The sequence below is a fragment of the Euprymna scolopes genome, chromosome 44 (assembly GCF_053919585.1).
Source record: "Euprymna scolopes isolate OS-2025 chromosome 44, ASM5391958v1, whole genome shotgun sequence".
Classification (NCBI taxonomy): Eukaryota; Metazoa; Mollusca; class Cephalopoda; order Sepiida; family Sepiolidae; genus Euprymna; species Euprymna scolopes.
In genome coordinates, this window is record NC_136525.1 from 34,030,415 (window position 1) to 34,049,442 (window position 19,028).

The following is a 19,028-nucleotide window of genomic DNA, read 5'->3' on the forward strand; positions in this document are numbered from 1 at the left end:
GATAAAAATATCTTATTGTTGTGGCCCTAGAAAAGGGGCATAGAGGAAAAAACACGAACAGCAGGTTTAGGTAAAAAGAATATATTGTACAAGAAAGTGAATACAAAAAAGGGTGTAAGGATTTAACGACTGTTGAGTAAGACAATCTGTAGTCTCACGTTTGGTCGTGATATTTCCCTCACGATAATATTAACTCGGAGCTTTTACAATGGTTGGAGGAGTTAATGGTAAGTCGCCATAAAACTTATACATCGATCATATGAAATAAATATTATATCAGAAATAGTTAACTGTGAATATTGGTAAGGGCATTTTTTAGGGGAAGGGGAGCTCAGCTCCTCACATTTAGGGGTCTTATACCCGAGTTTTCTTGTCCTTTTTAGGAGACAAGTAAAATTAAAAAACTGTGTTGTTGGAACATGGTGAGGAACGCGGCCTTTCGCCCAGCTTGGGTTGACAGCTTGGTGACAGAGAGCGACGGTTACCGGGCCAGATTGTTTATGCAATCGAGGTTAATAGGTAAAAAGGCCAGACCAATGTGTCTGACATTAGCTTCGTAAAACGGAAAAATGCCAGCTCCATTTTCGAACTCTTAAAAAACTTTTTCAAATGTAAAAATAATACAAGATATTTTTTTTATAAAAACATGCGTTTTCCGCTTATTTTATACAGCGTGAATTTTTCAGCATAACGGTTCAAGCCCAGATAATTCTCAGAAGAGAATTAATGACGCCTAATGACGCTTAGTGACGCCGAGAACTCGACAAAGACTCACCAGTAGAAGTCGTCGCCGCCCTGGTCTAAAGGAATGTATCTATCATTTTATCATGTTTAACGTCATAACAGCCTTTTTAGAAATGTTCGCACAGTGCGGACTATCCTTAATCTCCTCGACAAGTGATAGTAACATGTACCGCTCAAAGAGTAACTTTAAACTAGTTGTCAATATTTGGATAATTCGGACTACTGTTCTCATCTCAGATGTTATTCTCACTCCTTTTTCAAGTGTGTCTTATCGAACTCAGGACTCTTTATGTCGAACTTGTGCATCTGTACGGAATTTCGAACTGAGGCATTTAGTTAATCAACGTGGGTAGCTCATTTCGAAATCCATGATTGGTTAGGAGTCTTATGTAATTGTATTGTTAGTACCGTCTGTACTGAGGATTCTAAATGACAGTTCTTAAGTTCAGTACAATCGATATAACACCTCTTCGTTGGCCCCAATCGTATTAACGACCATTGGTAGTGCGCAATATTGGTGGACGCAAAGCTACGCATTTAAAGCATATCGTTAAATTATACGGACTTGAATGTGTCAACTAAACCGTAGAACTATGTCAAGAAGTAGGAACTTTCCAAATTGACATCATGCGTTTCGTTATTACGAATAAATGATCTGATCACATTAGTAGCGCAGAGTTGCAAAAACAAACATGAAACAAGCGAACATCTTGGCTCAAGATCGTAAAGCTCAGTGAGTGCATATTCTGCAGCTAATAGAGAAAACGTTAATTAATGATTAAATGATCTGTATGTTTCTGGTAGTTGCCTTATCTTAGTGACCCACTGATTCTACGCCGTTATTGATTTCCTTGGTCTTCGGGTAAATCTGTTCTTCAGATGCTGCACTTCAATTTCTTGTTCTCTGTTAGTGGAGGAGAAATCCTTCACGACTGAGACAATTTTAATTTTTGTTCCTTTTCTCCACATTAAAAAAAACGACTCTGGTGTCTAACTCTGTCCCGTGGGGAGGCAAAGTAAATAGGAACATGGCATACCGGCAGAAGACACTTCCTATCTGGCCATGGACAGCCAAGAAGCATATTGAAATCAAAACGCAGTTTCATGATCCAAGTTAGCCTTAACCATTCACCATCAGAGAACCGCCATATTGACAAATGAAATACTTGGAATGACTATTTGGACAAAGCTATTCAAGAATCCAGGGAACATTTCCCACGGAACGGATCTCCCAAGAAAGGACTGGGTGACCCTGAACTGAACAAGAGCGAAGGTTGGAAAGACAACCAGCAACATTCACAGGTGGGGACTAGCAACAATAATCAATTGCCTTTGTGGAAATCTCAGATAGATAATAGAACACACCTTCACTGACTTCAGTGATGGACTAACTTGTACTAACCAAAATTTGATGGACTGTAACCTTGATGGCAAACGATGGATCCAGAGCTGACATGATAAAATATGATGATGATTATTTAACGGAATGGGGACGTTTATGGAGTTTGGCAGTGGCATCCAACACTGGATCCAGTATTGGCGTGATAAGATATGATATTTGAACGATTATTGAACGGCGATAAAAGAAAGGCTGTTGGGTATTAATGACGAAAACTTGGTGAACAAGTCAGGCATAAATTGAAGTTTATTTATCATAATATGGTTAGATGACAAAAAGGATTGTGAATGTTATTTCTGACTCCACAGGTGGCATTTGTGTGTGAGTGTGAGGGCGATACCCTGTAGGGTTGATACCTGTCTGTGGCAACGAATTATTTAAAGCTATTTTCCTTTTTGTCAACGTTATTGTTGGAGTGTAACACGTTTGTACATCGCATCCGTCGCTGATGTAATGGTTCGCCATTTAATACACTCTCACTATTTTCGATCCAACACGATAACCAATGACAGGTGCGTTCATTTTGTTCTGACATTTTGTGTATACATATCCTGCCGTGACAATATTTTCTTTTTCTTTTGTTGAAGATAATTCTGCAATATTGTTGACAAGACAATGGATTTTCTTCTTCTTCTTCTTCTTCTTCTTCTTCTTCTTCTTCTTCTTCTTCTTCTTCTTCTTCTTCTTCTTCTTCTTTGCCTTCCTCTTCGTCCAAATGTGGGTTATTTTATTTTTAATTTAGTCTGATGCAAACTTGAGTAAAATGTGTAAATATTCAAATACTTCTCATATACATATTTAGAAATTTAAAAATATGTAGTAAACATCATTAAACAAAGATTCTTTTAACCTCAGTTTCTTTGGAATATTTTGGAAATTTTTCGAGAACACAACCTCTTATTTGAAAATTCAAATGTTTCAGATTTGTATTAATTTTGTTTTATATCCATTAGACGCCAGTTAAGTAAGGTTCTCCGAAAACAGCAACAACCTAACAATTTACCGGGTGAACTTTGACCACAATGGCGCCTGTCAGAGAGAAGAAAAAAAAAACACAGAAAGAAAATATAACATGACCAGCAACTGATTGGTCGCGTTGTCCCGTCACGAGTGTCGCATGATCGTTTAACATGTACGTACATGTCTCAGGGTGAAGGGGTGTATGGTCCGGGAAAAACAGGGCGAGAAGGGGGAGGTGTGTTCGAGAAGCGGAAGGAAAAGTCTTTCGACAAAATTTAATCGATTAGGAAGATTGCCAATCGATTAGTGCAGAGTTGCTAGGAAGGACCTGACTTATTGGCGTTTACGTCCACCCCCGAGGAAAGTGAAGAGGTCGATTTTTAAGGTTTCTCGTAGTGTGTGTTGGGGAGGGGGCGGAGAAGAGAGATCGACACATTTTTTATCTTGTTTTATATCGGAGTTATTTTGTGTCATTAAATGAAAGTAAAAATCCGAACCTTTGAAGTGATAATATTGAAAAAAAAAAAAAAATAATTGCGTCACGAATTTATATGTTGTAATATTTTTTATAATGGGGTATGATCTCGCACAGCCGAGAGATTCTATTTATAAATGATGCTGCTAGAAACTGACGAATCGAATTAATTCACGTTCTGCACCCAACCAATTAGAAACCAGAATTGCTCCATAAATATTAAACTTTTTCTGTAGCAACTTCGTATATGTTTTCTTTGTGTCAACAAGGGAATAATCTTTTGCTCTGTGAATTCCAACTCGAGAACTGTCTACTGAGAACCAGTCACCTGCAGGACTTGTGTAGAACATCTAACCATCGGAAACTGTTCTGAAACTAAACATAGCTTACACTTCTAATTATTGCGTCACGAATTAATACTTTTTTCCATTTTTATTTGTCAGGTTTCTATTCTTTACCAAACTGGTTTCAAGCATTTCTATCTATCTATCTATCTATCTATCTATCTATCTATCTATCTATCTATCTATCTATCTATCTATCTTAGTCTTTATATGTATAACCCTCACAAAGATCGTGCCAGAGGATCGTTTGGTTTGCATGGTCTTCTTTATTGGTTGCAGTTATTTGTTAACCTGCAATATTGGAAGTTTTTACCTCGACAACAATGTCCAGTGGTTGCATACGAAGTCGGGGAAGGTTTGGCACAAAAAGCCAGAACAAAATAAATGAATGGTGCAGAAGGAACGTTATGCTTGTAGCTATATTTCTTTGTAGTTTTGCGTCTAACCCATCTTTGCTTATCATATGCAGTGCAAGTATTATACTTTTATTTTTAAAAAATATTTTACATACGTGTGGAGTGTTTATGCATACTTGGATGACGTCACCACTTCTCTTTATTGTTGCTGTTTCGTCTAGTAGTTGCTATAGAAATAAGATACTTTTCATGATGAAAGAGGACACAAGGAGTCGTTGACTGAGAGGTTTCTTCGGGGTTTTATTTTGGAGAGAATTGATCCAGGGGAGAGAAACTTATGTTCTATTAGTTAATTATTTACTTCTTAACTTTTTAACTCAACTGAAACGAGTTATACACACAGACAGATACATTGAAGAAACATTAGATTATTTTACATTATTGGTAGTATCTCGTTCACACAGCTTTCACGGAGAGACTGCTTTGCAAACCTTTGTTTCTGCCAGCTCGAAAACGTGACGTCATTCGTCATCGTACGGCTCATATTTCTTTGTTTTGTCTACAGCAATACCTGCTGCCCCCATTGCGTTAACTATACATCGCCTATGTGTGAGAACAATTCTGTTTTACAGAATTGGGTCATGATGACATGCACGCAGTGCGATCCATGTTAAATTCCACACTAGCTGACGTAATCACTATTGACGAAGCATCCCTAACGTATAACATAGAGATGACCAAGAGATGACAGACTCTGTTGCAGACTCCTGATCCAAGAATCGTGTTAGCCGGATAGCTCTGCTACTTCAACATTGCCATCAGTCCGACTATAGTGAGGAACGGCTGGACTTATAGAAAGGGTAGCTGCTGCTGCTTCCAATCATGCAGACGACGTTGTTTATGGGCTCATATCCAAAAAACTTTACATGCTGACGTTTTGTTTATTATTTACACATTCTATTTTCAATGAAGGAATGTCTTCGTTAGATTTTACAAATAGCGACGACTGCTTATTCAATTAGTGGTCATTTTGTATAACTGAAACGTAACATTGTCCACCGTGCATGACTCGACATGTCATGGCATGTTTATTGAGTCATTTTGGTTTTACATGATTGTGTCAGAATATATATATATATATATATATATATATATATATATATATATATATATGCATATATATATATGTATATATATATGTATATATATATATATATATTTAGACACAAAAAAAATGGAAGAAGCCTATTAATATATACACGGTGTATCACAAAAGTTAGTACATCTTTCACATTTCTTCAAATATTTAAGTATACCTCTTTATGGGACAACACATTTGCTGCAGGCAGACTACTTTTCATTGTGTCAAAAATATTTTTTCAGTGTTGTCCCATGAAAAGATATGCTTAAATGTTTTAAGAAATGTGAGGAGTGTACTTACTTTAGTGATACACGCTATATATATATATATATATATATATATATATATATATATATATATATATATATATATATATATATATATATATGTGTGTGTGTGTGTGTGTGGGGCACACACACACACACACACACATATATAGTTTAAAGAAACTTTGCATATTTAATAAAAAAAAAATATAACAACATGAATAATATAATAAACTAGACTACCTGTGACCCGATGGGTCAGTATATTATATTAGCTATGGACACTTGTGACATAAAGAAAATAGTTTTTTTGACATAACAGAAACATTTCCATGAAAGTATATTAAAATGAAAAAGAATATAGATAGATTTCTATGAGTCGTTCTGTTTATAACTGTTTATTTTTGGAAAAAATTTTTTACAGCCATTGAATTATAAGTGGTTTGTCATATTTATAGGTATATGTGCACTGAACAGATACCATAATACTTAAAGTTAAATTCAAATTTTGATATATCTTTTTTAAATGATATTGTTAGTTGAAAGTAAAGAATAGTTAAAAACACTCTCCTCATGTTAAGAATGGCTTTTTAAATAGAAAATGAAAATAAAATGTAACTTTTTTTCATTCATGACCCATTGAGTCGAATATTTAATTTATATGTTAATAATAAGGTCAATAAAACTAATTAAGAAAATGCGGAAACGAACGATGTAAAAATTAAAAAAAGCAGAAAGCATAACCAATTGTTTATTTGGATAATTTAAACGCGAAAAAAACAAAACAAAAAAAATTGAGACGCTGAAAACGTACACAGTAAAACAATACATTTTATCGTCGCGTTGATTATTTATTTTTAATGCAATTAAAAAAACATATTTTCGGGGTAATTCATGTTGGTAGTGTAGAAGAAAATGTATGAATGTTTTGAAGAAAGGTGTATTATGGTGTAAATCGATGTGAGGTAACTAGATGGAGTTTTCGTTACCAAAATATAGAGAAACGCCAGGGTGGAATTATCTTCACTTTCATACGTATACTTTAAAGCCGGATGAATACTGTTTAGTAACGAGAAAAATTCGTTTGCCTCCGAATTACTATCAAATAGGCAAAACGTGTCGTCTACATATCTAAAATAGAACAATGGTTTTATGGGTCCGGACATTAATTTTTCCTCATGGAATCCTACAAAAATGTTGGCCAATGTGGGTCCCAACACGGAGCCCATCGACACACCATCATCGCAAACAAACATTCACTGGGCTGTATACACGCTGGGATTCATTCTGCCCTAACAAGCGCAAATATAATTTAATTTGGACATTAACACATCGTGCCCTAATGATTTGCTCGCCAGAAAAAATTGGATGAGGGATTAAATACAATTACAGATGCTTTGTCCAATAATGGGTATCCTTTAGATGTAATTGAAACCACCATTAAAAGGAAAAGAGCAGAATTTTTACGAACAAAACCCAATATGGTGGATAAATGTCCGGTTTATATTCGATTGCCATGGTTGGGGAAAGTAAGTGAAAAATTCACCAAACAAATTAGTTCAACTGTTGAAGGGTGTTATTTTGCTTCAAATGTTTGTGTTGTGTATAATACAAAACCATTAATGGTTTCCAATACAAAAGATGTTCTACCCCCTCATCATATTAGTAATGTCATTTATTCATTTAAATGTGGTTGCGGTGCCGACTACGTAGGTCGAACGTCTTTAAAATTGGTAAGTCGCAAACAACAACATGTACCGAGCAAAATCAGGAATGGAACATTCCTACCTACCGACGCTGTAAACGACACATATGCATCCGCTATAACGGAACACTTTATTAAATACTGGGATTGTGCAAAGAACTTCAGCATCGACTCTTTCTCCGTATTGAGTCGAGCTCACTCCGTATATCATATAAAGTCTTGGAGACTGTTCACGTTCGCCTTAGGAAGCAAAAGGACTGCTTGTAAGCAAAAGGACTGCTTGTTGGGTTTGAACGTGATCAGCATCTAAAATTCATCCCCATACGATTGCTCTTGCTCCCATCTCTTTTTTGTTTTTAGATCTTATCATTAAGGAAAACAAATTGCTAAAAAATAAATCCCGCGATTCCAATTTTGACGAGTGAGGGCGAAACATGTCAATTAACTCGTTTTGATTTTTTTTTTCTATTTCCCTACTTTTATTACGCTATCCATTTTCCTTTTCTCCTCGGTCTTTTTTTTTTAAATATAAAATGAACCCGAAGGAATACGTCTTCTCTTCATGATTACCTTACTCTTCATGATTACCTTATATATATATATATATATATATATATATATATATATATATATATATATATATAAGTGAACGTGTGTATGTGTGTGTGTGTACATTTTCCTACGCAATAACTCTGTCAATTTTTAGTCCACAGACTCGAAATTTGATATACAGGGTACTGAGATTTGGGAAAATCGGCACTATATATATAATCGGCACTATATATATATATATATATATATATATATATATATATACTAGACTATTCGTGACCCGTTGGGTCAGTATGTTATATTAGCTATGGAATTCATGCGTGAGCGTGACACTTGTGACGTAAAGAAAATAGGGTTTTTTTGACATAACAGAAACATTTCTATGAAAGTATATTTTTAATATACTTGAAAATATACTGGAAAGAGAATATAGATAGATTTCTATGAGTCGTTCTGTTTATTATAATTGATTATTTTTGAAAAAAAAGTTTACAGCTACTGAATTATAAGTGGTTGGCCATACTTATAGGTAAATGTGCACTGAACAGATACCATAATACTTATAATTAAATTCAAGTTTTGATGTAACTGCTTTTTTTACATCGTTCATTTCTGTATTACGTTTAAGTTATTTTAAACCGCACTCTTCCCATGTTAAATAATAATTTCGAAATAATTGTTCGTCACAATTGTTCTTTTGTTTGTTTGTTTTTTCGCGTTTAAATTATCCAAATAAATAATTGTTAATACGGTTTGCTCTTTTTTTTTTTACATTGTTCATTTCTGTATTACGTTTAAGTTATTTTAAACCCCACTCTTCCCATGTTAAATAATAATTTCGAAATAATAACGTTAATATTTCAGTGCGCAGGTTATGCGCACATGTGCAACCGGATATCGTAAACCAAAACTGTTTACAAGATCATTTGAGTTTTATAATTATATATATATATATATATATATATATATATATATATATATATATATAACAGCAAGGGGAGACTTAATTCCAAATATTCGTCATATGTTATATCTTCCCTTTTTTTTTGGAAATAGGGTACAATTATGAATATCTCTAGCATCAAATAATCCTTATACATTGTGAAATTTACTTTATGTATGAAAACCTAAGTGGGGTAGAGATATAACATATGAAAAATATTTGGAATCAAGTCTCCCCTTGCTGTTATTTCAGATCATTTGAAACCATAGCAGCAAGTTTTTGTCTTCCCTCCATCAAGGCCAGACATTTTGTAATTCATATGGAAAACAAGGAAAACAAATGACTTGAAATATTGGTAAAGGTGCAATATTTTTCCACCGACAAAAATCCTTAAAAATTACCAAAATATAAGGTTTTTAAGGATGCGGAAAACGAAAATAACAGTTAAAATCGAAGGAAACGAATAGTTTCCGAGGTATGAAAAAATTATAGCTTTAAACAGTGGGACTTCACTTTTCTATATTAATTGAACATAAAATGAACATCCACTTTATAGACACCTTTTGTCGGGAGCATCTGTTTTGATAGGGGTGGTGTTTGTTTGGTAATTGTGGACTGATAGACCACTACAAACCACCACAAAAAACTTGTTTTCTATAGGTTTTTGAGTGTGCTGAAAACGAATATCATTTAAATTTTCCACAAATAACTATTTTTCCGAGTATTAAGCAATGTAATTGTTTATGTTATAAGTGGTGGCCATTGTTGTATGTGCAAGTGCACATATTTTTGCTTGATACCCAGAAAAATACTTGTTTGCAGAAAATTTAAATGCGATATTTGTCTCAGCACACCTAAAAACCTATTCAATTTAACACAAAATGAATACTCACTTTATAGCCAATTTTATTTTTGGTGGGGGCGTTTGTTATTTATTTTAGGGTTGGTGTATACACCATATTGCCAGACCACTAATATATATATATATATATATATATATATATATATATATATATATATATATACATACACTGGAAAATAAGAACAACCGTCGGTTTCAAATCCAATCCAAGGGCATCTATAATTTGTTCTCTTTACCGGACATTCTTCAGTCTTTGTTTATGCCTGTTTCCACTTTCCGTGGAGACAGACATAAAAAGAAACTGAAGAGTGTTCGGTAAAGAAGATAAATTACAGATTCTTCTTCTTTTGGATTTGAAACTGATGGAATCTCTGTTGTTCTGATCTTCTGTAATAAATAGATATTACGCTCTTATTTTTTATTTTCTTTCAAAAACTAACATATATATATATATATATATATATATATATATATATATATATATATATCAAATTATAATTAAATTAAAAATCCGTTTCATAAGAAGGAACAACAACAAAATTGATTTTGTTGTTGTTCCTTCTCATGAAACGGATTTTTAATTTAATTATAATTTGATTTTAAAATTTTAAATTATCAAACACATTACTTAATATTGAATTAGCTCTAGGATATTTACCTATCGAGCTTATTATATATCTAAATTACAACGAGCACTTTCTCTTTCCTGTATTTTAATTAAACTAATAATTTCACTGTTACATTGAAATACACTCAGCTCTTTAGACTATTGTTCTAATCTCCTTTAAATTATATATGTATAAACTCACAGAATAGAGGCCTGCACTCCAAGCCAATTAAAGTAGAAGAGACTTTTCCCATCTCTGGTTTGGGAGCTTAAAGAATCCTGAGAACTAGCTTCGAAATTGCTAAACAGAAGAAAACTATTTGAAAAAATTTGGTTCTTGTACAGTTAAAGCAAAACATAAAAAAAAAAAAATGAAAATATCGAAAAAAAAAAAGGTTATATTGTTATGGTTATCCGTTTTGAACAGAAGATCTCCGAAAACAAATTTCACTTAAGTTGATCGAGTAGGTTTTTTTTTTCTTTTTTACAGCGGAAAAAAGGTGTTTTTATGATAACCATCTTTGTAGCCATCTTTGAATTTTTTTTAATACACCACGGGGAGATAACTCAATTTAAAGCGCCGACACTCCCTTCCCATTTTTAATACTAGCTTTTCTTCCTAAAAATTGAAACATGTGTAATACTGGCTGGCACTTGTCTTCATTAGTTATTGTTGGAATAATACAAGTAAAACAAATCTTAAAAAGGAAAGATTTGCCTTTTTACATTTTGGAGTGGGTACACCTGTTGTCCATAATGTTCACTGGCAACACACGTCTCGTTGGTTTCGGGGCTAAGAGTGTATTCACTCCAAAATGTAAAAAGGCAAATAAAATTCTTTCCTTTTAAAGGTTAACATTTGTATTTCTTTTATTCCAACAACTACTAATGAAGACAAGTGCCAGCAAGTGTTACAATGGTGACCCCTAAAAAGAACAATGCAGCCCGACAAGGAAAGAACTAATATTACCCGGAATAAAAGGGAATGAAGCACAACTGTTGGAGAATTCAAGAAAATGCAAGTAACTTTTCAACTTCACGTCGCAAACGTTAAAAAAAAGGGAACCTTTGACGTAAGTAAAACAAAAACTACATTTTTTCCTCATTTCTTCATCTAAAAAACATATATATATATATATATATATATATATATATATATATATATATATTTACACAAAAATATTAGAAGAAACCTGCTTGCAACAAATTAATATAAAACTCCAGAATTCAAGGAAACGGCAGTGAATGGCTGGTTTTCCATTCTGGAAGCACAATTCCACTTACACAACATAACAGCTTCAACAACGAAATTCTTCACAGTGATATCATCTCTGCCTGCAGAGGTGGTAGCAAAAATACCAATGCACACTTTAGAGGCAAAGAACTATGAAGAACTAAAATATTCCTTAATTGAAGCATATCAAAGAACAAAAGCGGAATTGTTTGACAAATGTCAACCACCACCATTACAGGCCGTCCTTCCACATACCTACAAGAGATTCTATCAATTGCAAAACGAATACGTATCGGAGAAGAAACTGTAATTCAATAATTTTTACAGGCCATATCAGCCACAATTTCCCCCGTCATAGCCTCACAAAAAGAATTAAACCCATCTCAACTTGGAAAACGTAACAATATTAATGTGACAGCGTTTACTGCACAGCACATGCAGAAATCAGATAAAAACAAAAGCAACGTTCATATATCGATAGGCATTAAACCCTACTTTCCTGAACAAAAAACAAAAATACGTAGAGCACGCCTCTACTTTTCCGAGCAAGCTAGAACTGGCAAACCCTGGTGTAAATGGTCGAAGAAGCAGAACATAAAAATATTATCAAGCTAGCGTCCACCCATGCCAACACCAACTGACTTGAAAAACTAGTAGCACGAACCATGTCCCACCCATTGAGTTCGCCACTACTACAGATCAATGCACGATTAGGGACAACAATATTAAAATTCATGGTAGATACTGGAATAAAATCATCTATCAAAATGATTAAGGCTAGATTTTTCTGGCCACACATGGATAAAACCATCAAAGAATTATGTGCATCATGCACATCTTGTCAACAAGCAAAAATATACAGACATACAAAATCACTGGTACAAACGTTGGAAATACCATCATCAAGATTCCATACTGATATCCATTGATATAATTGGACCATTACCCCCATCAAAAAGTTCCAACAATCCTTACATCAATCCATGTCAGTATATTTTAACATGTATAGATCGAACCAGTCGATGGATAGAAGCACAACCCATAACAGATATTACAGCGCAAACTGTAGTAGAAGCTTTTGTAAACACGTGGATTACCTGCTTTGGTATTTCACTCCATATCATAACAGACAAAGGCACACAATTTGAAAGCGAACTATTCCTTGAACTCTCAAAAATTATTGGTTTTTATAGGCTACGAACGACGGCCTAACATCCACAATGCAACGGACTCATAGAAAGAGCCAACAAAACTATTAAAGCAGCTATAATGGCCTGAACAGAATCTTGGATTTCAGCTTTACCAATAGTCCTCCTTGGAATTCGAAGTATGCTCAACTGCTCCAATTTTTTCCCTTTTTTATGCGGTCACAGATGCACGAATACTATTACCACAACTAATGATAGGTACGGAAAATGCAGAAACGGTTACACAGAATTTTACAAGAGAGCTGCATAAAACTATGGAACATTTGATCTGACAGACTTTTCAAACAGAGAAAAATCAACAAGAAAATCATACGTCCCAGATCAACTTTAAACCTGTAATAAAGTTTGGGTTAGGATAGATCGCATTCGAAAACCGCTAGAAGCACCCTATTCAGGTCCTTACATGGTACTCGAATGAACACCAAAATATTTCTTAATAGAAACTAATCCAAACACGCATACACAAGTTGCAATAGACCACTTGAAACTTTACATTGAAAACAAACAAAAATGCACCCAGAATAAAACAACAAATACAAATTAAAAAACCCTGATAGTTTACTCCTGAAAAAGTGCAGGAAAATAAAATAAAAACAAGAACTTCAGGTAGGAGTGTCACATGGAAAAAAGATAATGAATACATTTATTATTAAACTTTCAAAAAAAAAAAAAATTCCATAAATTGGTAGGGGAATATGTAGGACTAACCTGAGTCATCCCTAAAAGCCAAGAAGTAGGACGAAAATAATACCATTCCCCAAGAAATAATAGTTTCTTATACCTTTTCTTTCTCTTTCTCATAAACTGAACACAAACTAGAAACTGCTATCCAGAGTCGCTCATCGTCTCCCTCCCCCTCTCTCTCTCTCTCTTCTCCTTAACCAATACCTATCCAGCATGAGAGGTGAGTAGGCAGAACACTCTTAGCCTCGAAACCAACGAGACATATGTTGCCAGTGAACATTATTAACAAGAGGTGTACTCACTCCACATATGCCTGTTCTACAAATACTTTAACGGTGGCTGCTCTGACGAACTGCAAGCACTTGTACCTTTCTCGACGTGACTACCCCCGACGGACCCAACAAGCAGCTAAGTCCCACCCCTTTACAGTAGAGATCCCTATGTGTAAGAAAGCCTTTTACTCCAATAGTTTCTTCCCCAGAACTGCAAGTCTTTGGAACTCCCTTCCGGGATACTGCTTTCCCAACTGTACTGACATGCAGAAGTTCAAGTGCAACGTGAACCAACATCTTGCAGCCCAAATCCCTACATAGTACCCCAGTAGTTGTTTCCCCTGATAGTAGCCCCTTACACCAAAGTGGCAATGTGCCTTGTTTGGGGTGAAAATGTAATAATAAAAAAAAATAATAATAATAAATGTGAACAAACATCTTTCTACTCATCTCCCTTCATAATGCCGCTGCAAATTGTCCCCAATAGTAGCCCCCTACTTCAAAGTAGCACTTGCCTTGTTTGGGGTGAAGGTTGAATAATAAAAAAAATAAAACTATATATATATTGAATTTTCCCCTGAAACAAGGCACAGTGCCACTTTGAAGTAGGGTGTTACTATCTGGGACATAAGTTGTAGAGATATTATGAAGGGAGATGAGTAGCAAGATATTTGTTCACATTACACTTGAACTTCTGCATGTCAGTACAGTTGGGGAAGCAGAATCCCGGAAGGGAGTTTCAAAGAGTAGCAGTTCTGGGGAATAAACTATTGAAGTAGAAGGCTTTCTTACACCTAGGGATCTCTACTGTGTAGGGGTGCAATTTAGCTGCTTGTCGGGTATTTACATCGAGGGGGTGCAAGTGCTTGTAGTTCGTCAGAACATTCACCATTAAAACACTTGTAGAAAAGGCATAGGGATGCAACATTTCCTACTTTATATATATATATATATATATATATATATATATATATATATATATATATATATATATATATATATATAATTTGTAAACAAGTCTAAAAACCACAAGCATATTTATAATACATTCATATCATGTTATTTGATGTATGGTGCATCCTATACGTGTTTCGTTGAATTGTATACCAAACAACTCATATATATATATATATATATATATATATATATATATATATATATATATATATATATATATATATACTATCAGCGACCCGTTGGGTCAGTATATGTTATGGTTAGCTAGTAATAGGAAAAGTGAGTATATCAATTATGGCAAAAGTATGCGCGCCTGCACATACAACAATGACCACTACTTTTATATCAGGAATTAAATTTTTTAATATCTGGAAACCTACTTATTTGCGGCAAATTTAAATTCGATATTCCTTTTCATCATACAATAAAACGTATAAAAGTCGTCTATGTTTCTATTTTTTTCACTGTTAAGCATGCGATATGGAATATTGACAACAAACCAACCACATCGCCATCAGTCCATCACGAATCCCTATTTTACAAGCCTTTTTTACAAGCAGTGATATCAATCCGAAATATAAAATCACTTAAAAAGTGTAAAATCTGAGAATCGATAAAAGATGATATTTTCGGCGCTTGTGTATATTCCACCTATATTAAAAAACAAAAATAAAGAAGATAATTAATTTACGTAATTTTTGGAATACGATATTTTCTTTCCGTCATAGGTACCTACATCATATAGATGTTTCTCTCTGTATATTTTTAATATAAGTAAAAATCTGGACTAGCACCAAATTTTCTTTACGTTTGGAAAAAAGTTGTTTGTTGTAATTGTTTTTTATTTTATCCCTTTTTATTTGTTGCACAATCGTCTGACTTCATTGCATCCGGGCAACGCCGTGTAGTTACAGCTTGTATAACGTTAAATCTGAACAAATTCCCTCTATTTCTCAAGTGCCATAAAAGTCTCGCTAAAGTGCTTGCAAATCATAAGTCGTATGTCGCCATTTTCAATGTCGGTATTTTACGACAATGTCGGTATTTTACGACAATGGCTGCGCATAAAAATATCAGATCCGAAATAATTTAAGAACATAATTTTTAAGTGTCAAACACAAAAGAAAAATTGAATTGCTTCATTTTATTACTAAGTACAATTGCCCGGGGTTGCCCGGGCGTCTTTTTTTACTTTTATTTTAAAATATATCGTTTTTTTCGATTTTTTTTTTTTGTGTGTGTTTTACCAAATTATTATTTGTACTCATTAGGAGTTCTCACACAGGCGATCATAAAAGATTTCTTTCTGCTAGCAATCTGTAGTGTTCGCTGAAGTCTGGATGACATTAAATCATCTCAGATGTACAGTACTCTCCACCGCTTTCGATAACCTTTGTGTTATCGCATCAGGCGTGTACCATTGATTTCTCACTGGCAACGATCGATGGCCTTTACTGGAATTTACGTGGCAACAAGGTTTTTGTCCTCTCCGCACTCATCCAATGGAGATTTATTTAGTGCTTTCTATCCTCGGTCTTTCCATCCTCTTTGATTCTTCATGACTATTTGGGGAGGCGCCTGTCTATGCTGACACTGAAATTTTTTTTTTTTTTTTGGGGGGGGGGGTAGTTAATTTATAATTTTGCGGTTTCAATTTTCTTGCTTCCATGTGATATTTTGCCATCTTTTTTTTTTTTTCTACTTCTATTGTAGTTTCCATTTGGTTGCTTAGCATTTGTAGTTTATGCGAGTTAGTTTCAACAGTCAAGTCTTTTCCTTAAGATTTCAGCTGTTTTCAGCATCACCGTTTATTGTATCGTTTTCATCTTCCCCTTGCTTCCAATTTCTCCTAGTCTTTTATCCTTGTTCTTTGAGATTGCTCCTAGTGCTCCTACAATTATTTGTACTATATTGATTTTCTTCATGTTCCATATTTCTTTCCGCATATCCAGTGGTGAGGCCCCAGCTTGCGGGCTTTGGGGAGTGTGGAGCCACCCTTTAATTACCATTGCTCCCAGGTCCACTCTGACCTGGAGTGGTAGTACCTGTTAGGGTCCCAACTATGGGTTAAATAGAAACCGACTTGAAAACAACAAATATATTCTATTAAAAAAGATTTCTTCAAAATCTTTGGATTCGGCATTAAATAACCCGAAAAGGGTTGATATGCCGTAAAACAAAAACAACCAACCAACCTTTCCGCATATTTGTTTCGTTTTCCTGTCTCTTTTATCTTCACCCTATGGTCTGCCAGAACGGCAACATCTACAATTTGGTAGTTTCTTTACTTCTTGTTGATTATTATACGATCTGGTCTGGATGAGTTTTTCTGTTTGTATCTCCATGTCCCAGTAGACTCCGGTTTGTACTTGTACCATTTGTTCCCAGTGGACTGCCTTCCCGTGCAATCATGCTTGCCTTTATATTGTTTTTGAGCTAGTTTTCTGCATTCACTTATTATGTGATTTACCGTTTCATCTCTTTGTGCACAGAAGCTACATTTACTCTTTTCTTGTTTTATTTATTTTAGTTTTAATGTGATTAGTTCTAATCGCGTTGTTCTGTGCAGTTGTCAGTAGAGATTCCATTTCTCTGTTCATGTGTCTTTTTCTTAGCCACATACAGGTGTTTTTATGATTCCCTACTTTTGTTATTCTTGTAAATCTTCCTTGAAGCTCTTCCTCTTCACATTTTTTTCTTTTTTTTCTTTTTTGTTTCTTATTCCATCGTTTCCTATATTGCTTTTCTTGAGGGTGTATCTCGCTGCGACGATCAGTCTCTCTGCATTCCGAGTTATATACTTTTCCAAATCTTTTTTATGTCTTCTATTTATCAGTCCCTTTTCGCTTTAATTCCTTTTCATATAGTGTTGTTCAGTATCATCTTTTAGGTGTAATGCATTGTGCATTGTCATTAGTTTCCTTGCCTTCTAACCAACATGCATGTTCTTCTTTGCTCTAGTATAAGAATGGTCCAGAATATCTTATTAATGATACTGCCCAGGCTTTTATTCCTTTAGATTTATATTGTATAATTTTGTTTCTAAGAGTTTCCTTGTTCTTCTCAGGTACTCTCTTCTAATCTTCTCTTTCATTTCAGTAGATTTGATGATGTCTACTTCCAGAGCTCACAAATATTTGTAGGTCTCATGTTCATCAAGCACCCTCATGTTATTTGGCTGAGCAGTTCTGGTGCTTGTAGTTTTCCCCCTTTTCATCTCCAGTAGTGCAGACTTTTCTATTACAAATTCCATTCCAATGTCCTGGCTGTATATAGAGTGTTTATTATTGGCTTACAAGGAGCTTTCACACAGGTCATCAACGATCTCTCCTTGACAACAGCCTGTGGTGTTCCCTGGAAGCTGAGTGACAACAAGTCTCCCTAGATTTCCAGTACTCTCTACCTCTTTCGATAGTATTTGCCAATAAATTTTCATTATCACAACAACTGCTTGCCATTGATTTCTCGTTGGCAGTGGCTGTTGGTCTTCACTGGAATTTGAGTGGCAATAAGCCTCCTCAAGGCCCCAGTTCTCTTTGCACTTATCTGGTGGGGGCCTGGTCAGTTCCTTGATCTTTCCTTTCTCCTTGAAGACTTGGTGGTTATTTAGTTTATTATTATTATTATTATTATTATTATTATTATTATTATTATTATTATTATTATTATTATTATTCACTGACTAGGAGTTCTCACACAATCCATCACCAGTGATCACTCAATGGTAATAACTTGTGGTGTTTGTTCCATGGACTCTGAGTGACAAAAGTTTTCCTAAATTCTTTTTCAATAACATTGCAAATGATTTCACTTCATCGCAATGGCCGTTTACCTTTAATATCTCACTAGTAACGACCATTGGTATTCCCTGGGGTTCGGGTGGCAAAAAACCTCCCTAGTACTTTCCACACTTTTCTAAAGGACGTCTGGTTAGTTGCTTCGCCTTCTTGGCCTTTTCGAATCCTTCACGTGTAGTACCATCTAATGTAGCCGCCACCATTTTTTATTGGGTGGGAAGGGGATAGTTAATTTAACATTTTGCAGTTTCAGTTTACTTGATTCCTTGTGATCGTATTCTGTTTTGTTTTTATTTCTATTGCAGTGTTCAAGTTAGTCGTTAGAGTTTGTAGTTTTAACGGTAATCCGAAACTTAAAACACGCAATATAACAACTCTATAGCTAAATAAATATTAAAGGACTGGAATCGGAATCGGTTATAGTATCGGAATCGAGAAAAACTTATGAATCGTCCTATCACTAAGTAGGACACAAAGTCGGTTTTTAATGATAGGAAAACTACCTTCTCGAAAGGGGGCACT